Raw genomic sequence first — 10482 nt, 5'->3', positions numbered from 1 at the left:
GTGATGTGAGAGTGTCATTAAAGTAGGAGTTAGGTGTGGGGAAACTTAAGAATTAAGGTTAACCTAAAATTCACCACAGAACTTGCTGGACATCTTTTATCCCACTTCTACCAGCCATGATCCTAGCATATACCAGCTCCCTGAAGGGTGGTAACTGATGGATTGTGTTTTATAGGCAACGGGCATGAAAGCTGGCTTTAGTGCTGCTTTCTGCAAAACAAGGTGGAAATATATGTCACCAGCAAACTTTGAAGCCAACACAGGTCATCTGTTAACAGCTAAAAGTAAGGTTATGGTAGGAGTTAAAATTCTAGAAAACATAAGACAAAGATGACTAAGTCTGGAATTGGTGTGAGGCAGAAGACTTCTTGGTGGCTGCTCAGTTGCTGTAAGGCCAATTTTAAAATCCTATTAGTGGCAATAACAGGATTGTGTTTTCATGAGAACAGTATGGAATAGCAGGCTCTGAATCAAGGGTTCCTGCTTAATCCTGCAATCCTACTGAGAAATTTTGACAGCTAAAGTTGGTTGAGGTGAATTAATCGTATTATTTTGTGGGTGGTTAAGACCCACCACGTTATGTTTATGAAAGTGGATTTAGGGCCTGAAAGCCAAGTCTACTGTGGGAAACAGGGAAGAACCTTATCTGAAGAAATAATAAAGCATATAGTGAGAGATGGAGCAGTTTATAGTTGGTGTTGGAACCCTATAGTCTCCTAAAATAGTTTGGCGAGGCTGTTTTCAGATTACTTGTCTATTCTTTGTCAGAGATAATTTTGAATGATTCATGAATTTTAGGTTCTGCTCTGAAAATGCTGATGAGAAAAGGGTAATTAATAGCAGAAAAGAGGTAGGGCCAGGCAAGCCCCAAGCTGGTGAGCAGATCTCTGGAAGCAAAGTGAAGTGTCTGGCAATTATTCTGGTGGTGTTGCCCAGGCTGGTAGAAGGTTAGAGGACTTGTTTATGTGTTAACTTTATGGACTGACTGTCTCATGAGCAAGGGAGGATTTGGAGATGTTCCTGCTCCTGACTTGAGCCACACCTTCATTTTTCTGACCAGCACAGCTCTGGGTGGCAAGCCAGGGCTCGGCACTCAGGGGTGATGCCAGCAGCAGCCGGAGCAGAGCTCCAGCTCAGCAGCCTCGGGGCAGGGCGTGTGCTGCTCACCAACATGGCTGCTGAATTTTGGGGGAATACAGCTGGCTCCTCTTCCCACAGCCAGAGGGGAAATTGGCCAGTTTGGCTATGGAAGCTGTACAGACCTATTCACACAATAGCAGGTGTCCGTGTTTACCCACCTGGGTGGCAGCACACATGGTGCTCTGGATCTGAGCTCATACCTCTGTGTCACGTCACAGCTGGTGAGAAAGCAGCCAGAGTAAATTGCAGGGAGTTTCCCAAATCAGAGAGAATATCATAACAAGTGAGGAGCTCTTGGTGTTGCTGTGAGCTGGGGAAAATGAATACAAAATAATTGTATATACAAAATAATATAATATATAATTATATATATTATATATACACTATATATACTATATATATACTATATGCTATAGTATATATATACACTATATATACTATATATATACTATATGCTATAGTATATATATACACTATATAGTATATATACATATATACTATATACATATATACTATATAGTATATATATATATATAGTATACTATATACTATATATATACAATATAATAATAATACTATAATAATAATATAATACAAAATAATTGTTTCCTAATGCCCATCTTTATCCCCTGTATCCTTGGGTTCCAGAGGCTCCCCAGTCTGCAGACCTGCCTTCAGCCGTAGCATGAATAGCAGGTGGTTGTTCTTACCTTGAAGACAGTGCAGTCTGTCCCCAGTGGAAATCTACCCCTGCTAAAATCATTCTCAGACTTATTTCCCTCTTGTTCTGATCATTGATGGCACAAATGCTTGCACCAAACCCAGGGTCATCACGCATCAAAAGAGAAGATACCCTGCACCTGTCTGCTGGCAGCCCAACAGCAACCAAACGTGGGGGCCGCCACTGCTGTGCAGTGCAAGACAATACAGGAAACAGCATTTTCTCTCTACATTTTCATTTTCTATATGCAAAACAAGGCAGGAAACCACTGGGGAGACAATTGGGTAAGAACGGCAGCAATAACCTGGCGTGTATGATTAGTACAGGCGGTTTAAACCACTCTAGCTTTAGTTGTGCAAAGAAGAAGTTGCAGTTAGAAAATGTGACTGAGGCATGATAGAGATGAGTCAGAGCTTCCCATGATAAAATGCTGGAAGGAAAGCTCTGAATGCTGATTAGCCAGTAGTGCATATAGAGTAAGACATTTTGTATTATTGATCAAGTTAATGAAAGAAGGGTCTGATACCATGGTGCTCTCTCTTTCAACACACGTTGTTTCTGGATGTTCCCAGCAACATATATCCAAATTCTTCTTGAAAAAGTGTAGCTTGTCAGACTGAGTTGTGTCTGTCAAGTGCCCACCCTTGTAAGAAAGATCACCCTGAAATAATCTTTAATCTTGAATGTACTAATCTGTCTCTTGTCTTTTAATCTGCATCGTGTATTTATCATTTGCATGCACTTCCAGCCTCCCATAAATTAGCCATTATTCTTTATTTGCCCTCAGTACTGCAGGAGTAGGTAGTTAAGTAAGATGCTTGATGCATGGTATTGTGAAACCTGTGTCTCTTGTGGTCAGTTCACTGAACACTCAGGATTTTTCACCTGAAGTCTGATGGCTCACCTGTCTCCTTGTTCTCTGCACAAGAGAAATTGCTATACTGCTGAGGATTCCTTGTACTGGAAAATTGTTTAAAAGGATGATAACTCGTGTATGGAGGCACCAGGAGTTAAAAAAAAATGTAGATGACACAGGAATTGTTAACAGCCCTTTCTGGACACTCTTTGGAATCAGCCAGGATTGGTCTGTTCCTTAGGGCAACATCTTTGCAAGTCATCTAATAACATGCTGAAAATGGAACTACTGTGTATGACTGTAGTTAGATAATAAGCAGCAAACAACAAGAGCTTTATTATGACATGCCTGAATGAGGTGTGTATTACTATGTGTTGGTGGGGCTTAAAGAAGGAATTTCCACAAGAACTGTAAAAGTGGTCTAAAGGCCCATGAATTAATTCATTATTTTAAAAATCAAAATTTCATTGTTGTGATGGGGGTGTGTATATCACATTGTGGTTTTGCAGGGAAACTGTAGCCCAGTTTTCTCATGTCTCATTTCTCCTTTTTGAACAGAACCTCCCACAGTGCACCATGGAATATGACTTTGTATTACAATTCTCTTTTCTCTTAGCCTCCAGCTGGGAGCATGACTAATAGAGAAGAACCAGAGCACAGTGCATCAAAATATCATTGCAGAAGGAAAATATTTCCTCCTGCTTTAGGATTTTTCCCAAATGCTGAATTTTTAAATGAAGACTCTAAAATGAAGAAGCCAAACATTTTCCTTTGAGTAAAGTTCTTCTATTATTTCTAAATTGCCTCTAATACCCGTCTCTTTCCAAAGACAAAACATAGACTCTGAGATAATTTTTATTTTTCAAGGTGATGTATCTTGAACACAAGTGCAAAACAAGCTCATGCAGTGGGTTTACTGCATGAAGTCAGAAGGTCACTGAATGAAAACACTGAACTGTCTCTTCTATCAAGTGTGCATATATACATGGGGTGGGTCTAGAGTCCTAAAATATAAAGAAGGCCATTATATTTTCTAAAAAGTGAAATTGTTAAGGTGTAGCAAGAGTACAGGACAATGACTCTGAGGGTAGAAATCATGAGGCCTGGGATTACTCTGTTTCAGACTGCCTCAACATCATCAAAATTCCTCCTCTGCAAAATGGGAGTAGCATGGGAGCACTGGGAGGCCAGCTTCAAATCTGTGAGACACTTATCTAACACAGTAATAGAAATACTAAAAATACAAGGAATTTACCGACTGCTTCAACCTCACAAGAACAATAAGAAATTAGTTAGAGCCTCTTACAGGAAAAGCAAGGGGTCTTGGCTTTTTCTTTACATATTTTCACCTTTTTCAACTTTCACCTTTATACCTTTGACAGAAATGGGACTAGATGCTAAGCTGTGGTAGTCATCACATAGAAATCCATGTCATTAAACCAGGTCATAATTCAGGCCCTGCACTGTGGAGGGATAGAATGTAGGAGAATAGTGCAGAAGGCAATCTTACCCCTGAGGAGTTGCAGCTGTGCTAATCACCAAAGATTAGGTACAGGCCTGCCCTTGACAGGCCACAGCTGGGTCCAATAAGAAGCAGAGTGCTACAAAAGGGTGGGTTAGCTGGGTGAGGAGAGCATTGGAGTTTGTTGGCTGTGCTGTGAGGACCTACATGTGAGAAATCACTGAGAAGGTATGGGAACATTTGCAATAAAATGCCAACACTGCCCATGAAAAAAGGCTGTTCTGGAGGACTTCAAGTTCAGGATTTCTGTCTCCTACAGTGATGTAGTAGTACATCTTGCCAAAGTTCCAGCATAAACACCTATATTGGTTGTGTTATCAGTTTGCTTTCAGAAACAGCATTGACTTGTCCTCTTTTATTCATAGTTTGATTTGGTAACAAAGTATTTGCCCTGCAGAGTTGAGATAACACTACATAAGCTGTGTTGTGGACAACAACCAACTGAATTGCAGATTAAGAACCTGAAATTTTGTGGTTTTAGGCATTCCACTTTTTCCTCCTGGATTAAAACATAAATTTCCTTCTTCCTCTGAGCTGGAGGGATTAAAGACACCACTGTTTTCTCTTTCCTTAACAGGGACTTCAACAACTAAAATATGTTGAGTCAGCTGAAGTTTCTAGTTTCTTTAATTAATAGAAAATATTTTCCTTGAATTTAGATGTTCCAGGGGCTACTGCTCCCTCTATTTACTGCTGAATACATTTCCCAGGACTAATTTTTTTATTCCTGGTCATACTTTGCCTTTACCTTTTGATGGCAAGCACCCATGACTTTCCTTGCCCCATGAACAGCACACCAGCATCTCGTGTGGCTCTTAGCCATGCAGTAAGTGTTGCTGATCACAGGGGAGGCAGATGCAGGTGGGGCTCCAGGGCATGTCCCAGGAGGGCAGCTGTGTCTGCTTGTGCACCCACAGTGGGATGGAGAGGGCCTGATACAGCTGTGCAGTGTAGAAATGTTCAGGTTACCAGCAGCCCCTGTGTCACCATATTTCTCTTCACAGAGAAAAGCAAGGCACAATTCTTCCCAATAATGTTTCTGGGTTTCACATTCTCTGAAACTCAGAGAACAAAAAAACAATTCTTATCTCATTTACTGCTCCTGTGTTTGCTCACAAGTGGAGTGCATCATGGAAGACTGTTTACCTGAAGGGAATTGATAATTGGATTCTGGTGTGAGTGTTTTGGTTCACTGGCCAATTGAATCTGTGTGTGTGTCGGGACTGTTGGCTGACAGTCACGAGATGCTGGGCAGTGGAGTGCAGCTCAGTGCTTGGCAGAGTCAGTTTAGATGTAATGTAATATAGTATAGAATAATATAGTAATTAATTAGCCTTCTGATAAGATGGAGTCCTCCTCATCATTCCTCCCCTTTGTTGGGGGTGAAAATATCACCTATACCCCCAGGCCAACACAGTCCCACGGGACATAGCCCTGGCAACAAAGCACTTTGACTGCACTTTCACTGCTCACAAGGCACCTACACAAAAAAGACTGAAGGCTGGTGGCTCTGTATCATCTATCCTGTTTCTCTTTCTCAGTATATTTTATTTTCTCTCTCTCTGATCCTGGCTTAATCTCTTAATGCCTTGTTGTGGTTTACGTGCACCCACATTCCCACTGACAAATCCACGTTTGCAGGGAGGTGGACAAGCAGAGTTTACAAGCATGACTCAGGGCACACTTAAATACACTTAATAAGTTTTCTGCAACTGTGTTATGTGGATTGTTCTGCTGTGGTACAGAGAGATCAGACTCTAATCTGAGACATATTCTTAGCAAAGCTATTTCCTAGTCCTCCTCCAACTAGGGATCAATGGAAGGAGATGAGAGGTGTCAGCCACAGAGCTATACAGCTCCTCCTCAGCAGGCCAAGTGTAGCAATCACCCAGGTGACTGTGTAGTACATAATATGCATAATATTTATATCTTACCAAAATTAAACAGGTGAAGAAAGGCTTGGTTTCTGGCATTGGGGTATTTTTTGAGGGATAGAGATGAGGGAAGGAAGAATCAGCAAGAGACTAGAATACAGTTGATTGTGTATAAGCCATATGAGTCAGAGGAAAAAAATAGATTAAGAGATTTGTAAAATAACCTGATAATCTGTCTCTCTTTTTTTCACTGGAAAGTTTTGGAGACATTGTGATGGCTGAAGACCAGAATCAGAGCTGTCTTTTGACCCTGCACAGAGATGGAGTGCCAGCATCCAGAGGTGGGAGGTAGCTCTGGTGACAGAGTCCTGAAGCAGAGCCTCCTGCAGCACCATCAGGATGGCATGGCAGTGGGGCTCACCCCTCACATGGCAGATGAGCCACTGGAGTCTGTGTGTCTGCACCATGGCTGTTGGTTTGGTGACCCTGCTGGGACAGAGGAGGCAATATTAATAGATGCTGGCCAGAATCTGTAAATGTGGGGTGGTTTTTGTTGCTATCACCTGTGATAGTCTCAGTGGGCATATACTAATTCTGTTTTGGCAGAGCTTAACTACACTACAGCATATGTGAGCCCAAAACCAGGGAATGAGCCCCAGGTGCTGCCTGATCCCAGCTAACTAGTTTTACAAGGGCTTCTTGCATCCTCTCAGCTACTTAAGCAAGTGGCTATCTGCACCTCAGGATGGGATCAGGGTGCAGGCTCTGAATACAAAGGCTTTGTATGGTATATAAAACACAAACTCTACTGAAGGGCAAGCTCAAGTCAGGATGGAATGAGAACATGTCTTAAATGCCACCTAAATTCTAGCTTCTGTTCAGGCACTTTATTCAAACAAGGCTTAAATTCTTCAGTCTTCACATTTTCATCAGCTGGGAAGAAACAGCTGAGGGGTGGTGCTGCCTGTTCCATAATTGCAAATGTAAATCTTTCTTGGGATGATCATTAAACTGTAGGTGTGTGATTCCTGAAGGAACATTGTGCCAGGCAAAACAAGGCCAGGCTGTTCAAGCATTCATCCCCTCGTGTCAGTGGTGAAACAGACTTCCCTGGTGGGAAACATGTGATTGATTAAGCCTAATTATCCCTTCTGGCTTCCAAGAACAGGCTTTAGGTTAATGCAAGAGGAGATACAGTCTCTGCCCCAATTCACAGCAAAGAGCACTTACCCACTGCAGTAACTGGCATGGTCTGTGACTGGCAATACTCATATTCTCTCTTGTTCCTCACACGTCTCAAATACACCATCATACCACAGGCACATCACCCCCTGGTATCGCCCTCTGACATGGCTGTTGTAGCACCACAAGGCAAATTATGTGTTTGTGCACTTCAAAGCCTTTCTTTCCATAGAAAATATTGCCTAAGAGTCAGAATTCTCTGGAATAGGCACACTTGGCCCCTCTCTTCTAGGGTCATTTCTTTCTCGTATATCAAAGCCAAGCTCAGATGAGGATTTGGAAACACTTCTGGGGAAAGGAGGGAAAGCATTTATTTTTTTGGGTGTCTGCCCTGGTCTTTTCTGCTCTTGGATAGCTGCACAATCTGATGGCTGTAGAGATGTTCTCCTGGGGCTAGGCAAAGGCCTGGGGTGCTGAATCGACTGCTCAACAGCTGATTTGAAAACAGACCTTAAAATAGTATTTCTGCCATTCCATTGGCTGCAAGCTTTCAGCCCTGTGTTGAACTGGACCAAGCAGAAGGAGCAAAATAAGCAGTACTGAAATTACTCTTCTGCCTCCTTCGTCCACCATATTACTCCTGTGTCCACAGCTTTGGGTGTTTCTATTTCCCTCTTCCTTCTTTATGGCTTTTTTTTTCCTGCCCTGTCCTTTCTCTCATCATTTCTGCAGCTCTCCCTTGAGGTGTTCACTTTCTTCTTTTGAAAGCCTGAAGTACCAGACAAGACTTGAGAGGGAAAATGGAAAGAAGAATGATCCAAAATTAAAAAACTCAGAGGTAAAGAGGTATGGGACTTTTTCCTTAACTTCAGTGCAGACAGAGCCATCAAAGCATGAGTAAAACCAATATGGAGAGTGTGGAGAGTGCAGGCATCTTCAGCATTTCCCTGCCTCATGCTCTCTGCATTTCTACTCACTAGTCTGATCATAACCTGCTTCAGACCCATCTCCTGTCACACCACCAGCAATTAAAGTTCTTCTCAGTCTACATGTTCATTTCAAACTCACCCACTGGCTCCAGGGGGCTGCCTTCACCCCCTCTTACCATGTGCTCCTTCTACCTCAGGGAGAAAATTTATTTTTGTCCAATTGTTTATGTAAAGTCTTTATTTGCTAGAGGTCTTCCAGGACACAGACATATGCTCAAAATGTGGAATCTCAGAAATTTCTTCTCTTTCCTAATTTAGGCAGAAAAGAAAACCTTCTCTGTCACCTTAACCCTTTAGATACACTGAGCACTGAAGAAATGCTACCTTTTGGGAGGCATTATGCTGTCCCTCCAATTACAAAATCAGCCCCAGAGCTTGTCCAAGGGCATGTGGTGACCTGCCTCAGCTTTATCCTTCACTTTCCTCCCCCATGGCTCATCTACAGATTTGGAACACCACTAACACACTTGGCAAAGGAGTCAGGAGCTGGACTAGCTGGGGGTCCCCTCACCATGAGCATGGAAGCTGCCATGAATGTCTGCAGTTCTTCACATGCACAAGTACCATTATCTGCAAAAAGCGGCATGCTGGTGCTTTTTGAGACAAAAATAATTATGTCTAACAATATCTTAAACATTTGAATTACCACAACACCTCCCACTGAAGCCTCCAGCATAGCTCATCCTTTGGCTTAACTGAGAGCAGGACCCAGCCTGACACTTTTTTGAATGTTGACTTACACTTTTTGTTCTGAAAAACTGAGGTAAGCTGCCTGTGAAGCACAGTCTTTTCCTCCAGTTAGGAAATGATATGATTACTTCTGTTGGACATTATCTAGAAGTGTCAGAGTGACATGGCCTGGCTGACAAGAGTGTATCACCTCTAGCATGACAGTGAAACTGGGCTGGAAACTGATCTGGTGCCAGAGGACTTCTGCAGTAAGCCTGGAATAAGAAGAGGCAGAAAATCCAAAATCCTGAATACTTTCAGGAAAGAATATGGTCAGCTTAAAGATGGGATTTTTGTTTTTTTTTTTTTTTTTAATTGCAATAACAAGAAATTCAGGTTTGCAAAGAGCTCCCTTCTAGTCCTGCATTCCTTCTTGAGCACATTAATGATCTTACTTCAGTGTAGTGCAAAAAAAAAAAAAAAAGAAAGCCAGCATATTCTCCTTTGCATCTCTTCTGCCCTTGGGGATTCTGGATTCAAGCACTTTTTGTGCAGGAATGGTACTAATAAACCTGCTTATTTGGCTTTAATCTAGTTCACAAGTGTGTCTGTGACTTTCCATTCCTGTACAACCAGTGGAGCCTTCAGCATCCCATTTGCTTCACTTTTCAGGTCTGACAAGCAGGAGCTGTGTGAGAAAGAAGGTGGCTGTCTCCTGCGAGTCCCTGGAGACCAGAGCAGCCTCAAACAACTGTAACAGCAAGAATGCACCCCACAGTGCCCACAGTTCCTCCTTCACAGGAAACAAAAACCGCATGAGGCTGCCACAAGGCTCACATTCAGCCCCAGCAAGGAAGACATGGGGATGGGAGGTGTGGGCACCATGAGCATAACGCAGGAGTCTTAGGAAATGCCTCTGAGCCACTTTGGTTATGAGAGAAGACAAATAATTTGAATTATAATACTGATTGACTCATTGTTTTAAATCAATGCCACCTAGTAGTAAAATTTTTTTCTGTGTCTTTTTTTTAATAAATAGAGTATACAAATAAGTATTTTAACAGCCTAAAGGGTTTCTGCCATTTTATTCAAAACTCAGCAATCAAATGCACCAAAATCAAGATTTTGTCCCAAACTCAATTTTTTTTTTAGAGCAATGGTAGGGTTTTATTCTTACTTATATTCTCTAAAAATCCCCTTGCACATTCACTGCTAGGTCTCTGAAAGCAGACTGATAAGGTGCTCACCTTTGTTGACAGGAGATAACCCAGGACTCACTGGTGAAGGTCACAGTGACAAAGCTGAGTGCTCAGCCCTTCCTCACAACAGAGGCATTGAGGCCAAGTCCCCTTGTCTTGAGACAGCCTCAGGGAGCACAAGACCAGGGCACAACCAAGCTCTCCCCTTTGATGGATATAGAGAATCCACTGAAATCATCCCACCAGAGCTGGAGAGATCAGTGCTGCACCCTCAGTTGGATCCTTGGAGGCAAATTACAACAAAGTTCATGACTTGTGGAAGATGTAGCA

General features: G+C 42.3%; 1 long non-coding RNA gene across 1 annotated transcript; it reads left to right on the top strand.

Annotated features, from left to right (window-relative positions):
• Positions 1–4358: 4358 nt before the first annotated feature.
• Positions 4359–10177, top strand: LOC131556328 (uncharacterized). The gene is made up of 3 exons (XR_009274607.1): positions 4359–4407; positions 6372–6454; positions 9626–10177. It is a non-coding gene; the product is annotated as an uncharacterized LOC131556328 (long non-coding RNA).
• The last annotated feature ends 305 nt before the right edge of the window (positions 10178–10482 follow it).

This window comes from Ammospiza caudacuta, chromosome 3 (assembly GCF_027887145.1).
Source record: "Ammospiza caudacuta isolate bAmmCau1 chromosome 3, bAmmCau1.pri, whole genome shotgun sequence".
Classification (NCBI taxonomy): domain Eukaryota; kingdom Metazoa; phylum Chordata; class Aves; order Passeriformes; family Passerellidae; genus Ammospiza; species Ammospiza caudacuta.
Note: the sequence above shows the minus strand (reverse complement) of the source record. Positions and strands in the feature narration are given on the sequence as shown.